The sequence below is a fragment of the Rutidosis leptorrhynchoides genome, chromosome 5, assembly GCF_046630445.1.
Source record: "Rutidosis leptorrhynchoides isolate AG116_Rl617_1_P2 chromosome 5, CSIRO_AGI_Rlap_v1, whole genome shotgun sequence".
NCBI classification, from domain to species: domain Eukaryota; kingdom Viridiplantae; phylum Streptophyta; class Magnoliopsida; order Asterales; family Asteraceae; genus Rutidosis; species Rutidosis leptorrhynchoides.
Genome location: NC_092337.1, coordinates 375,567,289 through 375,585,612, shown reverse-complemented (window position 1 = coordinate 375,585,612; position 18,324 = coordinate 375,567,289).

The following is an 18,324-nucleotide window of genomic DNA, read 5'->3' as shown; positions in this document are numbered from 1 at the left end:
ACAGTTTGTACAAAAGAATTTTTAATTACAATCTTTATGAATTCATATATACATATATATTTCTTCAGATGTAATCATGGATTTAATGAGTTAATATGATATTAAACTCATATGATTTTCGGTTTGAGCAAGAATAAGTAATCTCTAAAACTATTAGGAACCACATATTCTTCGCACAATATTTCTTCAATGAAGTTATGGATCAATACTTCATCATTAACTATTAGGAACCATATATTCTTCGCACAATATTTCTTCAATGAAGTTATGGATCAATACTTCATCGTTCATTGTTGTTGGTACTCCTTGGTATCTATGGTGCGTATGATGTTGATGTTCGAGGTATAGATTGTGATGTCGAGATGTGTGATGCGGATGTTGCTGTTGGCGGTGGTGATGGTACTGTTAATGTTGCTGATGGTGGTCCTGTTGGTGCCAGTGATGTTGCTGAAGCTGGTACGTTTTGCACCATATTTTTCAAGGCTACAACTCGGGCGCGAAGCTCGTTGACTTATTACTCCGGGATGATTGTCGGTAGGAATGAGCGAGTGAATAAGGTTTTGAGATAGTATATAATCATGGCGAGATATTCGGGAAATGAGAGAGAAAATGGTATTACGAATAGGTTCGCCGGTAAGTGCTTCAGGTTCTTCGCCAAGAGGTGAATTCGGTTAATGGAAAGGATCACCTTCTTCTTGTCTCCAATGATTTAGTATACTACGAACCCATCAGATGAATTGGGGATGGCTGATTGGTTGATTCATTCTGGTGACGCTGCTTTCGAAGTTTAGGTGAACATTCATGTCAGAATAACTGTCGGGTTCCGAAGAACTTGAACTAGTGGCGAGTTCCATCTCGTACGATTGAATAAAGGATTTTTTGATATGAAATGATTTCCGGCTATCGGATGGTATTTTAATTATATATAATATCTATGTATAGTACAGAAGGTCCCGTAGATTACGGAGGAATTTACGGAATATGTCAGGCAAAGTTTACATTAACAGATAAGCTAAGATATGAATTAGCAGATACGCTAAGATATGAATTTTGTCTATACACTATTCATGCAATCAATGTAATAAGATGTGTCTAGACTAAGAATGATACGCAGGTAATTTCAGAGAAGAATGATAAGCAAAACTTTTGACATACAGACACGGTCGAAGTCCAGACTCACTAATGCATCCTAACGATTATCAGTTAGACACACTAATGCAGACCTGGTTCGCTAAGACCATCGCTCTGATACTAAATTTAACGATCCGTCCTAATCCATCTGGACGAATACATTACATTTGGTTATATCGCGATGTACTTAACCTCTATATGATACATTTTACAAACATTGCATTCGTTTTTAATAGACAAACTTTCATTTCTTCGAAAATTGATGGCATGCATACCATTTCATAATATATCCAACTATAATTGACTTAATAATAATCTTGATGAACTCGACGAATCGAATGCAATGTCTTTTTAAATATGTCATGAATGACTCCAAGTAATATCTCTAATATGAGCAAATGCACAGCGGAAGATTTCTTTCATACCTGAGAACAAACATGCTTTAAAGTGTCAACTAAAAGGTTGGTGAGTTCATTAGTTTATCATAAACAATCATTTTCATTATTTTAATAGATCACAAGATTTTCATTTTTCATAAACATAATCCTCAAGCAGAATCCTCTCGTCTGCATTAAGGTAAAATCATTCATATGGTGAACACCTGGTAACCGACATTAACATAATGCATATAGAATATCCTCAAAACAGAATCCTCTCGTCTGTATAACAGAATCCTCTCGTCTGTATAAAAATCGAAGTACTAAAGCATCCGTACCTCGGATGGGGTTTGTTAGGCCCATAGATCTATCTTTAGGATTCGCGTCAATTAGGGGTGCACTAATTCTCAAAATTAGTGATGTTCCCTAATTCTTAGATTACCAGGCTAAAAGAGGCATATTCGGTTTCGATCCATTCAACCATATAATGTAGTTTCGATTACTTGTGTCTATTTCGTCAAACATTTATAAAAGCACATGTATTCTCAGTCCCAAAAATATATATTGCAAATGCATTTAAAAAGGGAGCAAATGAAACTCACCATACTGTATTTTGTAGTAAAAATACATATAACGACATTTGAACAAGTGTAGGGTTGGTCTCGGATTCACGAACCTATATTATTCATATATTTATTAAAACATATACTTGTAATCGAATAAGTTTAGATATTATTATTAATTGTTATTTCAGTAACTTGTATGTTTCATTGGTAACTACATTAACTATATTTATTTTATATACTTTAGATAAATAATTAGTATTTATTATGAAAATATTAATGTTGTTATGCGATATGTTTTAAATATATTCTTATATAGGTATTTATTTGGTAAAATAATATCAATAATAATAAATAAAAATTTGTATCTTTTTATGTTAATAATAATAATACTAAAAGTAATTAGATTTAGTAATGATACTGCTATTAATAGTTTTGATAATAATACTAGTAATAAAAGTAATGTTAGTAATAATAATAATTTTATTGAAAAGATAATAATGATAAGATAAAAATGTTAGTTTTCATAAAAATAATATTTTAAATAATAATAGTACTTTTAATAAAAGTGATGATTTTAATAGAAATTTTAATAGTCATATTAATAATAATACTATATATTTAATAATAATAATAATGATAATAATATTAATTATACTAGTAATCTTATTTCTAATATTGGTAATAATAGTAATTACTTAATAACAATCAATAATAAACAATAATAATAATAATAATAATAATAATAATAATAATAATAATAATAATAATAATAATAATAATAATAATAATAATAATAATAATAATAATAATAATAATAATAATAATAATAATAAATAATAATGAAATAATAATAATAAGAGTTTTTGTAATAACTACCTCAAAGGAGTAGCCCTAAAAAAATGCCCAAGTCCGAGTTTGAACCTGTTACCTCCCGCTAACCTAATTCATGCTTAAACCATTACTCTACTCTTTCATTTCTGTTTTAGTTTACCCCATAATTCTATCTAACCCATAATTTCTGCTTCCTTTTTCTTCTCCACTTATAATCCACTTATCAATATCATTTCATACATATACTATTATCATCATATATCATTTCTCCTCATGTAATATTCGATCACCATATTATCATAACATAACCATGATTACCAAACTCTCGGCCCAATCAAATCAAGAACCGTCCCAAGCTAAATAATCATGGACCAATTTCGAAAGTTGCATTGATTACTTTTGAATTAAAGAATCCGAGGAAATCGTGAGCTTTGGATCCAAGAAAAAAAAATATATGTATTCAGTGAGTCCCCACCCGTAAACACTTAGAGATTAATACCTCTCCTTTTCCCTTCATCATGAAAAAGAAAAACACTAAAAAAATATATGTGCTGTAACATTTGTCTGCCACTTATTTGCCCCACTAACAATTTGATAACTTTCTTATTACAATCTATATCTATGTTGCCCAACAATTAACTAAACCCAAGTAAAAGATGTGGGATTCCGTTGGCGTTTAAAAGGAAACGAATGGCAGCAAAACTTATATAACCCGTCCAACAAGTAATACAACCAATCTCGGCCTAATAGAAAATTGAACCTTGGCCAATATTGCAACCAACCTCATGGCCCAACAATCATGCAATCTCTTAATTGTGTACACTTTATTTCAAGGGACACGGACCCTTTGAAGCAGAATAAACAAGTGTGAAAGTTAGAGGCTAGCTTTTCTTTCCTTCTAGTCATCGAAAATATATAGTAATCAATAAATAGATCACTCTTCTCATGTCCACCATAGGTTAAAATATTGAGAAAATCTGGGAGCACAACTTTACTTATTCTATTGTATTCCCATTTACGTAATGCTTTTCAAAACAAAAGAAACACTCGACATATATAAGTGGATCACATTATGGTGGGGTTTCGTGAATTGACCAAAAGAAAATAATACTTGAATCTACTTTAATTGTTTGGCCAAAACATAATACTATGATTAATACAGCTGGTTTCGAAAAGCATTCTATAAATCAAATGGTTTTCGGTGGCTGTCTTGATACTCTTCTGAGTTCTATCAGAAGTGAATCACTAAAAACAAATCACGTATGCATTCCTTATCATCTCATCAATTATTACCTCATCTTCCATTGACATCATTTTGAATTTTATATTTAAAAGGGAACTAGTGGGATTAGCCAAGAAAGTAATTTGTGCAAGTGGGTTGTTTGTTTGGGACTTTCGGCCAAAAGAGAAATGGTAACATTTTAATAATGATAACATCACTATAATCTTGCCATATTATATAATTGATCAAGTTTTCATATCAATAAACTGAAAGGCAACAAAGTTATTAGGTGGGTCTTGGTTTGGTTGTGATTGTGTTTTGGTGTTTTTCTTTTCGAAAGAGTAACTGCAGTAGCAGTGAAGTTAATTGTAGGTTTGGTTCATTTGATGGTTGCTTTTGTGGGTTTAAAGTGGTTTGAAATAAACAAAATGGTAAGGTGGCAGTTCATGGTGTTTGTATTAGGTGTGGAAAGTGATGGTTTAATTCACAAAAGCAGGAAAAAAATATGGGTTTGTTATAAAATTCTTTGATGTTACCTGTGAAACAAGGGAGACGATCGACGACAATTGTAGATCGGCTTTGTTGATTAGTGAGGTAGCTTTCTTGAGGCTGTAGAAGTGAATCTGTTTAAAGATAAAAAGGAGGTGGTTCAAATATAAAATTCGGAATGGAGGACATTTACGTGTTTTGTTTTGAGGCTACAAAATTGACAATGGTTCAAGGTGTTGAGTTGATAAAGTAATGGTTCAAGATGGTGAAGAATGGTGATTGGTGATGGTAGTGAAAGAAGAAGAAAGGAAAGACAAGGAAAGTGGTATCGGTTTGTATCAGCAGAAAAGGAAAAAAAAATGTAATATGAAGTGCATATGTGTGTGTAGATGTCGACCCCAGGAAAGAACTACAAGTATATGTATAGGTGTTTTTCTCACATGCAAAACAAAATAAAAAAAATCAACTAGTGGCCATTCTATTTAACCCGTGATCTATACTTGTTGTTTTCATATTGAAGATAACATAATAACATTAATTTAATTATATAATAATAATTGGAATTTAGAACGTGCAAAAATTTAGCCGTCGCCAATCACGGACTAAATTTCGTACTCCGTTGTTAACTAAAGATAGATAAACTTATTTAGAAAAATCCCAAATTTTTATTTTAATTATCTTTATTTATTTCAGTCATTATGGTATAAAATTTGGGCATTAACTATTAAATAAAAATTACATCACTGTCCGCGCTCGATTCTAGGTAAAATATGAAAAGTGTTCAAATTTAACAATTAGCTCCTAAATAAATTTTTAATAAACCTATAATCTATATAACTCATTTTCGGATCACCGTTTATTTTAAAATTACATAAGTTTGAATTTAACTTGCTTAATATCAATCAGAACATCAAACGAGTATTACAATTATTTAATATTTATTTTTAATATACTTTATTTATATATATATATATTTTAAATAATTATTATTATAATATCCTATTTTTATTTTATTAATTTTTAATAACAACAAAATATAATACTTCAAATTATATTTCAATTTATTATTTATATATACATACACACATATCTATTTACAATTAATTGTTCGTGAATCGTAAAGAGCAGTCGAAGGTCAATTGCATATATGAAACCGTTCAAAATTTCTGAGACTCAACTTAACAGACTTTTCTTATCGCGTGAAAAATAATAAATCGTATCAAGAGTTTGGTTCAAAATTAGCCAAAATTTTCTGGGTCATCACATCCGGTTCAAAAGTTCCACCAGCACACATACATACACCAAATAATCTTAGTTTAGCCAATATTCACACATTCTGCTATACAAACTGAAAATTGCAGAATCTAAACCATGCCATTCCCAAATAAACTATTCAAAGTTATGAACATCATCCCACACAACCTCAAACCTGCGCTCCCTGTATTTGAACACAAACCAAACTTCGTCATCGGGAACATAGCCATTCAAAGTCAGAAATTTGATCTAGCCAGATGAAATCATCAAATTCGGTTTTTTTTGTTTCCCTCCTGCAACGACCCCCATATGTAAACTCTGTCATCAACATCAATGCATACACATTCATACCTTCTCTGGCTGTTTAACTCCGAGAGTTGCACTAGCTCATGTGGTAGACGCTGAATCACATTCGTATTATAATTGTTAAACAATGCATCAATATTATGTGAAAAACATGTAAAGTATAGATAACATTGTCTGAGTTCACTCGTGAATGCAAGCTAAGAATGGATAAAATATATTGAGTCAAATATATTCTGTATGAAAATAGAAGTAACTTTCCCACACATTCCCTTTCGGTATGGTCACGAAAATAAATACTTGTCGATTAGCAGGCATTGGTCGATTAGCAGCCCTTTTGGTATGGTCATGAAAACAAATAATTTTAGTTTCATAACCATAAGAGGGTTGTTTGAGAATGCCTGTTGTTGTAGGGTTCCAGAAGAATCGTCGTTTGCATTTGAAACAACATGTTGTGTTTTCTGTTTTTTCGGGGTGTTTTGCTTTGTAGTTGTTTGTGATATACTAACAGCTGTGTGTTCAGCACCTGAATTGTTTGTTATAGTCAAATCAATTGGGTTGAATCCCCTTGCACACCTTGCACAGTCTTGATCTTGCTACTAGTAACGGGTTTGTGATCAACAGTTGGTTTTGGAGAGTTTTTAACTTTCTTTGTTTTGGGTGATTGCTTGTTTGGTGTTGCCATTCTCTTTTGCCTAGGCATCTTGTAAAAGACTGTTACACAATAATTAAGCAAGTGTAAGTAAAACAGCTACTCTACATGTATTGATTTGCATGATGTATATAAATGAGTCTACCTTTTGTTAAAATTTAATAGTCTAAGAATTTTAGAGAATTATAAGCAGTCTAAATGGCAAAAAGTATTAATGTATAATCCGAATTTCACACATGTAGGCCATTATAACAATGCATGCAATGTTCTATAGAAATCACATCATTTATAAAATCGACCAAATTTTAGACATAATGATGGTAGCACAAAAAAAGCCCTAATCATGTCAGCCCTGATCAATAAGTACGTATTTTATGTCTATTAGCCCTAATCGACCAAAATATTTTCCCTAATTGAACCAAAAAAAATTGACCTAATCGAACCAAATATTTGCCCTAAATATTTTAGCCCTTACGATTTTAATACACGGGAATCAAGTAACAAGTAATGTGAATAATCACGACAGAGAATACCATGATCAACAAACGAGGATGAGTGATGTATCACTTACCAGTGAACAACCGAGGATGAAGGATTGATTTGCTTGATGATCGTAGTCTTCAGTTTCCACAGAGATTGACTTTGTTTGAATGAAAAAATAGAGCGATTTTTGTGCTTTTTTATTAGATAAACCGTAAATATATAAATATAAAAATAAAATATATACATAATATAAATTGAAATACAGTTTATTATTTTATTTTGTATAAAATAATAATATGAACATATTATATTGTAAATAAAAATAAATCTGTAAATGTAAAAATAATTTAAAATATATAATGTATAATGTATAATTATAAATAATCTTAATGTCGATTTACATTCCAAAATCGGGTTTAATATTTTAAATCATTTTAATTTATTTATATTTAACAAATACGCAGAAGATTAAATAGATACACTCTATCAGTTCCTTATTCTTAGCATTATACTCCGACGCTTTTGACGCAACTAACACATTCATCCGACCAGAAAGCAAAGGTAAGTATCTTTCAAATATTTCGTGACTTTCTTTGAATTCTTTGACCTATTATTCATATATATCTGTTCCAACTGATTATCGGTTGTATAAATAACATTGTAATATCATTTAGGGTTTAAAGTACTGTATAACATCATTCAGCATAAGTTAACTTTGTTAGTTGTTAAATCGTTAGCATAGTTAGTTTTATTCAGTAACAAACATTGTCTTCATACCAAAAAAACAGAACAATCACTTTTAAAGTTAAAAAATAAGTCTGACACTTGAATGGATTCCATTTGGGTAAAAAAAAAAAGGACTTTTATTGTCAGATTCTAAGATCCATGTGATATATGGGATTCTTTTATTAATTTAACAAATTGAATGTTCATTGAATAGTTCAATTATTGTTGTACATTCAGTTATTTAATATACACTTATGTATTACAAACCACATGCAGTTAAATGAGGTAAAATATTGTTACATATATGTTAAATCTTCTGTTTTGGTATTTCATAGTACATCTTCAAAGTCATGGCTTCATCATCCCGATTACCTTCATTCATTGTTGATGTTACAGCTGTTGCAACTCGTTTCCTGGTACGGTTAATGTACATTTTTATAACAACCATTTATTGTCCATTCATACATTTTATAGGTACTTTAATAAATAAAAATGTACTTATACTTTTCTTGTTTATATTCAAAGAAATTCCCATCTAAGTGGGTTGATTGTCACTATGATGATAATCCAAATGATTTGGTTTACGTCATTACTGTCGATGGTTACCAGGCACAAGTACAAATCATGTGGGATGGCCATGATCTAGCCATGAAAAAAGGATGGAAACAGGTTGTTAAGGATCTACATATTAGAGTTCGGGATGTTCTTCAAATAACTATGGTTGATGACACAACTTTTGAACTCACGGTGTTCGCTTCTGATCTATGTGAAAAGCATGTTCCCGATAACAGAAATCTAAAATTCATTAAATGGTTTATTGATGTATCCAAACCAAAGATGGTAAGTCAACACGATACTTAAGCTTCCAAATTGACAATGTTGTTAATATGTATACAGTTAGTTGTACAAAATCTTATATTATACATATCAAATAAAACTTACCCCAAATACTTGGTTTATGCAGATCCTCCCAATCAAGTGGGTCAATTCAATTTATGATGTTGGTCGCTTGAATGATGAAGTCTTCATCAACACATCCACAGGTTATACTGCTAATCTCAAGTTGGAAGACGATGGTAAGGACGTTTGGTTTTCTGATGGATGGAGTAAGCTTGTTAAAGATGTTGATATACGTCGGTTTGACATACCCGTCTTCACTTTTTCTGATCAAAATAAATTTGAAAAGGTTGTGTATGATTCTGACTACATTCAAAGGCATGTCGTAACGTCTGAATCTTCAGATAATGAAGAATCATTGAACAAGAGGAGAAGATGTTGAGTGTATACTGATGCCTCTCAACATCTCTTTTGGTAGTCAAAATCAACATCTCTTTTTGGTAGTCAGAATCTTATTCTCTTTTGTAAGTTGACCGTTATCTCAGCTAACTCCAACTTGTATGTAATATTTGGTATAGTTTATCTACTAATTTGGCTATGTAATTATAAAACAGCATGGTACTTGTTAATCAATGATAGCATCATCATCAAGATGATCCTCATTTGTGTCCGTATATGTTGTAGTAATATTGCCAACGACAATCCCATCTATGTCCTCTATAACCAACTCAGTGTTCACATTTTCATCAATTTTAGGACCCATACCTGTTTCGCTCTGCAGGTGTGTTTCCACGTCATCAAGAGATGTTAGTGCATCCATTTCATAAGAATCTCTAGGCTTTGTCTTGATAACAACTTTCCATCCTTTGTGAACACAATCTTTAACATAAAACACTTGTTGTGCTTGACTTGCTAGTATGAACAGCTCTTTATCTTCCTTCAATCGATGAAAATTGAGCATTGTAAACCCATTTTCATCTTCCTTTTGACTTGAACTGTTTGAGATCCAGTCACATCGGAACAAGACTACTTTTTTGTCAGCACCATACTGTAGCTCAATGATTTCTTTTAAAACCCCGTAATATGTTAAGGACCCAAAGATAGGATTTTTATCTCTAACACTTGAGAAGCTATTTGTTGTTGCCTCGAGCATTACTCCACTATTCTACATTTTCCTTTTCTTCTCTGTCTGTTTGGTTTGAAAACGATAACCATTAACGATATATCCCTTATATGTTGTCACATACTCAGATCGGCCATTTGCCAAATGCCTTAGATCTTCTGATATTCCGTCTACACCTTGTTTATGCAGCTTACGAACCTGGTCAAAATAATTTAATATAAGCTGAATAATTGGTTACAAATAAGTTTTTTTATAAATAATAACACTAAATAAATCTCTAGCTACTGAGTAATTTTGGAAAGAGCGTTCTTAATAAATTCGTGGCTTAAAATTAATGAAATTCCAAGTGATTCTTACATGTTTCCCAAACCATTTCTCGAATTTATTACTGTGCATACGCTGTATCAAATGCTGACGTTCTTTCTTATTTTCACGCCGAAGAATACTCAGATGTTCTCTGCAATGTGTATTGAGGTGATGCAATCAAAGTGCAAAATGTAATATAAATTCAGAAACTCAAAATGTGTACTAAATAAACTTACGTTCTAAAGGATTCCAGTTCACTACAATTGAACAACACATATGAATGTGCTTTAGCCAAACGATATAGAGATAGTAAAGCCATTTTTCTAGCACCAATGGGTCGACCCGGCATAGAAAATATTGGTAGACCATCCTCCTTACCACCGTCGTCATAGTTTCTACTTTTCTTACGGATAGTCTCGACATTGTTAGCAAAGTATAATGAACAAAACGCCAAACACTCATCAGCTAGATATCCTTCTGATATTGAACCCTCAGGTTTACTCCTGTTTCGCACATAAGATTTTAATGTGGCTAAATACCTGAAGAAAAACCAATTATGAAGATCAAATTCCATGAACCTACTTAATTAAACAATTTACTATAATATTTCTGTTAAATAGCCGATATTAAAACATATTATATTGTGTGTGAGTATGTAATTTACTACCTCTCAGTTGGATACATCCAACGATAATGCACTGGTCCTCCAATTCTTGCCTCATAAGCAAGGTGAACAGAAAGATGAACCATTACGTCAAAGAACGATGGTGGAAAAATCCTCTCCATATCGCAAAGTATTTTTCCAATATCATTTTCCATTTGAACCAATTCAGTTGGATCGAGAACTTTACAGCATAAGCATCTATAGTAACGACACAAATTGATCACAATAGAGCAGACATGCTTAGGTAGACTATTTCGTATGCAAATTGGAAGCAATTGTTGCATCAAAATATGATTGTCGTGACTTTTTAGGCCACCAATTTTTGGAGGGTTGAGTTGAACGCATCTTGAAATATTAGCTGAATAACCATAAGGAACTTTCACTGCTTTAAGCATCCGACAAAATCTATCTTTTTCTTTTTTATTCATTGAGAAACACGCAGGTGGCAAATATACTTTGTTGTTTTCTAGAACTTCGGGATGTAGTTCCTTTCGAATTCCCATTTCTTCTAAATCATAACGCCCATTTATATGATCTTTTGTCTTTCCATCTAAATTCATTAATGTTCCAATGACACTATCACATACATTTTTCTCAATATGCATTACATCTAGATTATGTCGTATCAAGTTGTCTTTCCAGTACGATAATTTGAAGAATATACTTTTTTCTTCTAATTATATGGCAATACTGGGTTGTCCTTGAATAGTTTCCCAAATTTAAATTCATCAATACCATTTAGCTCATTGAGAACGTCTGACCCTGTCAAGTAAGTTGGTTTAGTCTCCAACTCTTCCGTGCCATCAAACGAATTTTTATCCTTCCGATACGCATGTCTCTTTGACAACAATCGACGATGTCCCATAAAAACAAATTTCCTACTACGTCTCAACAGAATCCATTTTGTACGCTTATGGCAGGATGGACATGCAAGTTTACCTTTAGTGCTCCATCTAGATAAGTTGGCATACGCCGGAAAGTCACTTATTGTCCATACCATACCAGCACGCATTTGAAAGTAACTGTTTGTTGATGAATCATATGTCTCTACTCCATGATCCCACAACAACTTTAGCTCATCCACTAGAAGTTCCAAATATACATCTATATTATTCCCTGGCGCAGATGGTCCTGGTATTAGTAGAGTAAGCATGAAATAGGATTTTTTCATGCACATCCAAGGAGGTAGATTATATGGAATCAATATAACAGACCATGTACTATGGGAATTACTCATATTTCCAAAAGGGTTAAACCCGTCACTCGCTAAACCAAGCCTGAGATTACGTGATTCCTTTGCAAATTCAGGATATTTATGATCAAATGTTTGCCAAGCTGGTGAATCTACCGGATGTCTCAGTAAACCATCTTTCGTGCGACCCTCTTCATGCCATCTCATGGAGGCAGCAACTTCAGATGACATATATAACCTTTACAAACACAGGATGAGAGGAAAGTAACGCAAAACCTTTGCTGGGACCTTATTATGATCATTGGCTGTTAAGTTTTCCTCGTCATCTGAATCATCTTCACTTGTCTTATACCGTGACGTGTGACATACGACACACTCCGTTTTATCCTTGTTTTGTTTCCAATACAACATACAATCATTAGGGCATGCATCGATTTTTTCATAACCTAGTCCTAAATCTCTTATTAACTTACGTAGCTCATACAGTGACTTTGGTATGGCTGCTTCCAGGAAGGCTTCCCTTAAAGTATCAATGATCATGCTAAAATCCTTGTCATTACATTTGCCAATACACTTGCTATGAAATAGTCTAACTACGAAAGAAAGAACAGAGAACTTTTTACATCCGGGGTATAGTTCTTGCTTTGCACTCTCCAATCCTTTATAAAACTTTTTGGCACTTTTGTTTGGTAAGCTATGATCTTCAGTTTCAAGTATGTTATCATCAAAACAATGATGGGTGTCAGACACCAATCCTATCATGTCATCTTCTGCATCTTCCATAGGAATGTCACATGGTTCGCTGATCGGAGTTTGAATTGTATAGCCTTTATAAAAACCGTCACATAGTAGATGTGTTCTAGCATCATACCGTCCAACCCATTTTAGATTAACACACTTATTGCATGGGCATGCTATCTCACCATTTACACTCTCCTTTTTAAATATATAATCAATAAACTTATCAAGACCTTTTTTATATGCAGAAGAATTTCTTGGGCTAGACATCCAATTTGTGTCCATCCTGGATGAAACAATGCAATCATCATCTAATTTATATAAAAATATTGCAAATATATTAAGTACATAATTCATCTTAAAAATTAAACCAAATAGTGATGGGGTTCATCAATTATTACCAAAATTATTGAATTAAAGAACGAACTTATCATATGCATATTGAAATCAGAACGCGTAAGATGTAACACATGAAATTATTAACAAAATTAGTCACAGATAAGTACCTGTTCAATATGTATTTGCGATATACAATTGTCAGTTTAACACGTTGGAAGAAACTTGAAGTTTGCAGAGGATACGATAGAAGAAAGCAGAAAAGAAGGAGAAGATATGGTCAACAAAATACAATAAATTACGATAACAAGTAGTTTTATTTGTTTTAGAAACCATAATTATTTCCGTTTATAAATTATCTACATTAATTCACGGATACTTAGTTACTTATTATTATTAATAATTTGCAAAGTTAAAACAGAAATAAGAACTGCAGCTCATTGATAAATAACATTGTATGTAAACAGAAGGTCTTAAGTTCGATTCCCTACACTTACATTTTAAACTCTTTTTAATTTTGATTTACATAAACTATACTGTATTAAATGATATGATAATATCATATAGTTTATATAATCATTTAGAAATCATAATAATTGCTAATAAATAATAATTTAAACTATATAATAATAATATATAAACTATATTTAGTTTATATATTAATATTAATAAATTATAATAATTATACCAAATTATTTAATTTATATAAAATATATGATATGATAATATCATATATTCACTATTTAATAATATTATTATTTCTTAAATTTCTAATTATTGGGTTCATATTATTTTTTTATTTCTATTAAGTATATGATATGATATGATTGAAGATATCGATGTCACCAAATATGAAATGGTTTACGTTTGTCATAGCCCATCCAGTTGTCGCTTTGAACTGAATGATGAACGGATGCCCTCATCTTCGTTTGGCTCTCGTTTAGAGCTAATTAGAAAACCTAACTAGTTCTTAGGCTTCCCAATGTTGAATGAAGTTATCAACCCCGCTCCATGAGAAAATTCATAACTTAAAGAACGCCACCTCAACTATCGGATGAACACGTAATCAGCAGAACAACCGGACATAACGACTAAAAATCCCGTTGCCTACATGTCAACGATATTTTAAATCGATCACCCCTACAAAATTTTCATATTACTGCTTTCTCGATCACTGGTAGATTGACCCATATCGATCCGCATACATACATACATACATAGATACATCATTGTGTATCTGTGTATGTACGTACATATATATATATATAGATCGTATGTATGTGTATATATATGTATGTATGTGTGTTTGTGTGTGTATAATGTATGTATCTGTATATGTATGTGTGTGTATGCATACATACATACATACATACATACACCCATAACGAATGCCCTCATCTTCGTTTGGCTCTCATTTAGAGCTAATTAGCAAAACCTAACTAGTTCTTCAGCTTCCCAATGTTGAACAAAGTTATCAACCCCCCTTCATGAGAAAATTCATAACTTAAAGAAAGCCACCTCAACTATCGGATGAACATGTAATCAGCAGAACAACCGGACATAACGACTAAAAATCCGGTTGCCTACATGTCAACGACATTTCATATCCATCACCCCTACAAATTTTTAATATTACTGCTGTCTCGATCGCTGGTAAATTGACCCATATCGATCCTCATACATACATACATACATAGATACATCGATGTGTATCTGTGTATGTACACGTACATATGTATATATATAGATTGTATGTATGTGTGTATGTGTGTTTGTGTGTATATAATGTATGTATGTATGTATGTACGTATGGGTGTATGTATGTATGTGTATGCATACAGACATACAGACATACACACATACACCCATACGTACATACATACATACATACATACATACATACATACATACATACATACATACATACATACATACATACATACATACATACATACATACATACAGATATACATACATATAGATCATACACACATACCTACATACATATTTACATACATACATACATACATACATACATACATACATACATACATACATACATACATACATACATACATACATACATATATACATACATACATACATACATACATACATACATACATACATACATACATACATACATACATTATGTATAGATACATACATACATACATACATACATACATACATACATACATACATAGATATACATACATACACACATACATACATACATACATACATACATACATACATACATACATACATACATACATACATACATACATACATACATACATACATACATACATACATACATACATACATACATACATACATACATACATACATATATATATACATACATACATATACATACATACATACATACATATATACATACATACAAACATACATACATACATACGTATACATACATACATAGTATTGAAGGATCAAACACAAGTACTACTAGCTAACTAGTGTTCCTAATCCCACTAACCCGAAACTTTAGTCGTTTACCAAACCCCAACTGAATTTCGGACACCATCAAACAATTATAGAAACCTCGATCAACTTCAATGAATATACAAGATCATTGCGATCGATCCATACTATCTAAGTTAACATTGCAAATAGGTCACCACTAAACAACTCGTATATATTGTTAAACAATCATCTACCATAACTCGACCTCTTATTTGACTGCATTCTGGCTAGTCTAGACCCTTCAAACCAATTCCTTTAATGATAGAGTTCGATACCCCTAACCTCTTATCCGGCATAAACCTTTATATACCAAAACTTTTTCGTTAGTCATTCCATTATGATATGATTCATTTAATATCTATGGAACAAATGCATATGCATAATATTAGTTATAATTCTATTAAATCATCTATGTAACAAATTCTTTCATATCATAAGATACATATTATATATTATTATTATTATTACTATTATTATTATTATTATTATTATTATTATTATTATTATTATTATTATTTTATTATTCTAGATGAATATAAATGTTAAATAAATATAAATTATACAATTGGTAACCTATATTAAAACAAAATTACGTATCAATACTTATTACAATTATTATATTAGTCATTATAGTATGCATTATATAAGTTTTCTATTAAATTAAATAACAAGGTCAATATGTGACGACCCGAAAATTTTTGACCAAATTTAAACTTAATCTTTATATAATTTCGACACGATAAGAAAAGTCTGATAGGTTGAGTCTCAAAAAATTTTGAACTATTTTCATAAATGCATTTACCCTTCAACCATTTTCGACGATTCACGAACAACTATTTGTAATATATATATATATATATATATATATATATATATATATATATATATATATATATATATATATATATATATATATATATATATTAAAATAAATTAAATTATAAATTTAAATAATATATGATTTAATTGTTAGAATTAAATAAATAACTTACGATATAATAAAACTTGTCTATATGTATAGACAAATTATATTTATATGATTTCTAATTTATTTAGTGAGCGATAATAACACTCATTTGTGATTCGATCATTATTAAACGAGTTAATACAAATGTTGGAGAATCTAAAAATAAATGTGATCCATTAATAAGTTACATAAAATATAGATTTAATAAAAATATATTTATCTTCCTACTTTGAATAATAATACTCCAAACATATCACTTAGAACTAAAAATAATTATTAGACGAACCTTTTTGATCAGGTTTCAAACATTTAATGACCAAAGTAACTAAACATATTTAATATAAAAAAATTTGGGATTTTTCCGAAGAATTTTATCCGCCATTGAGTAACAACGGACCACGATATAATATTCCTAATAAAACTATCGGCAGATATATTTTCAATTCACACGTTTTTTTTTAGATTATTATAATTATATTATTAATTTAATTTTTCTTTTTGATTGTTGAATCACGGAATTATATTACCTATATGTATAATTGATATAAGAATGATTGAGTACTGTGTTTGATTGAGTGTTAGTTTCCTTTCTCTATCAGTTATCAATTACATGATTTTTAAATATATATACTAAAGCACAGATGTATCCACCTTTAATCACCTTCATTTAAACAACACCCACTTAATGTTTTCGTTCTATTTCCTGTGTACGTTTGAAAGCCAATCACCACCACAAACTTCCATTGTTGTTAATGTCATTACAAAAAAACCATCACCACTATTTCGTTTCAGCATTATGATCTTGAACCCATCACCACAATCCCTATTATCACTACCTACGGACTACCTTGATCACCACAGACAACCACAACCACCACCCTATTATCACCCTCACTATGAACAACTTCCACGAGTATTCTTTAAATCATCAAAACAAATTGCTCCTACTATACTTACGTGGGAAATGAAACACCAAAGAGAGGGTTTTTATGAAGGGGTTGAAACGAGAAATGACCAAGAAATTAGAAACACACTTGCCGTATTCGAGTGAACGATTATGTTTAGGACAGTTGTTGACATACATAAGTACAACGAACACAGCTATGTTTACAACCACACCTTCGGTTCTCTTGATCAACCACGACCTTCGTCACCTTCTAATCACCACCATCGACGACTATCACAACCGCAATCACCTCCATCTCTTTCATTTTCTCTCTTTCTCTCTTCCTCTATTATCGTTTGAAACCACCGCCCATCATAAACACCATCGAAAACTCTTAAAAGAAATTCTAGTGCTGCTACTATTTTCAATCGATACCGTGCTCCACCACCTCCACGACAACTTTAACCATCACCATTAACCGCCAACTACTACTTTACATATGTTCCTTTTCTTTCCTTTGATCAAACATGGCCAACAAAATGAAACCCATTTACTATGGTATGTTTCTGCTACACTTCGGTTACTCTTCTTCCTACCTTGCTGCTGTCCGAATTCTTGTACAAACATAAAACCACCACAGTTATCATTAAGTCATCAAGAAACACCACCCTATCTTCTTCTTATTTGACCTCACACTTACAAAATTGGCAAATAAAGATGATGAATATGTTAATAATAATATAATTAT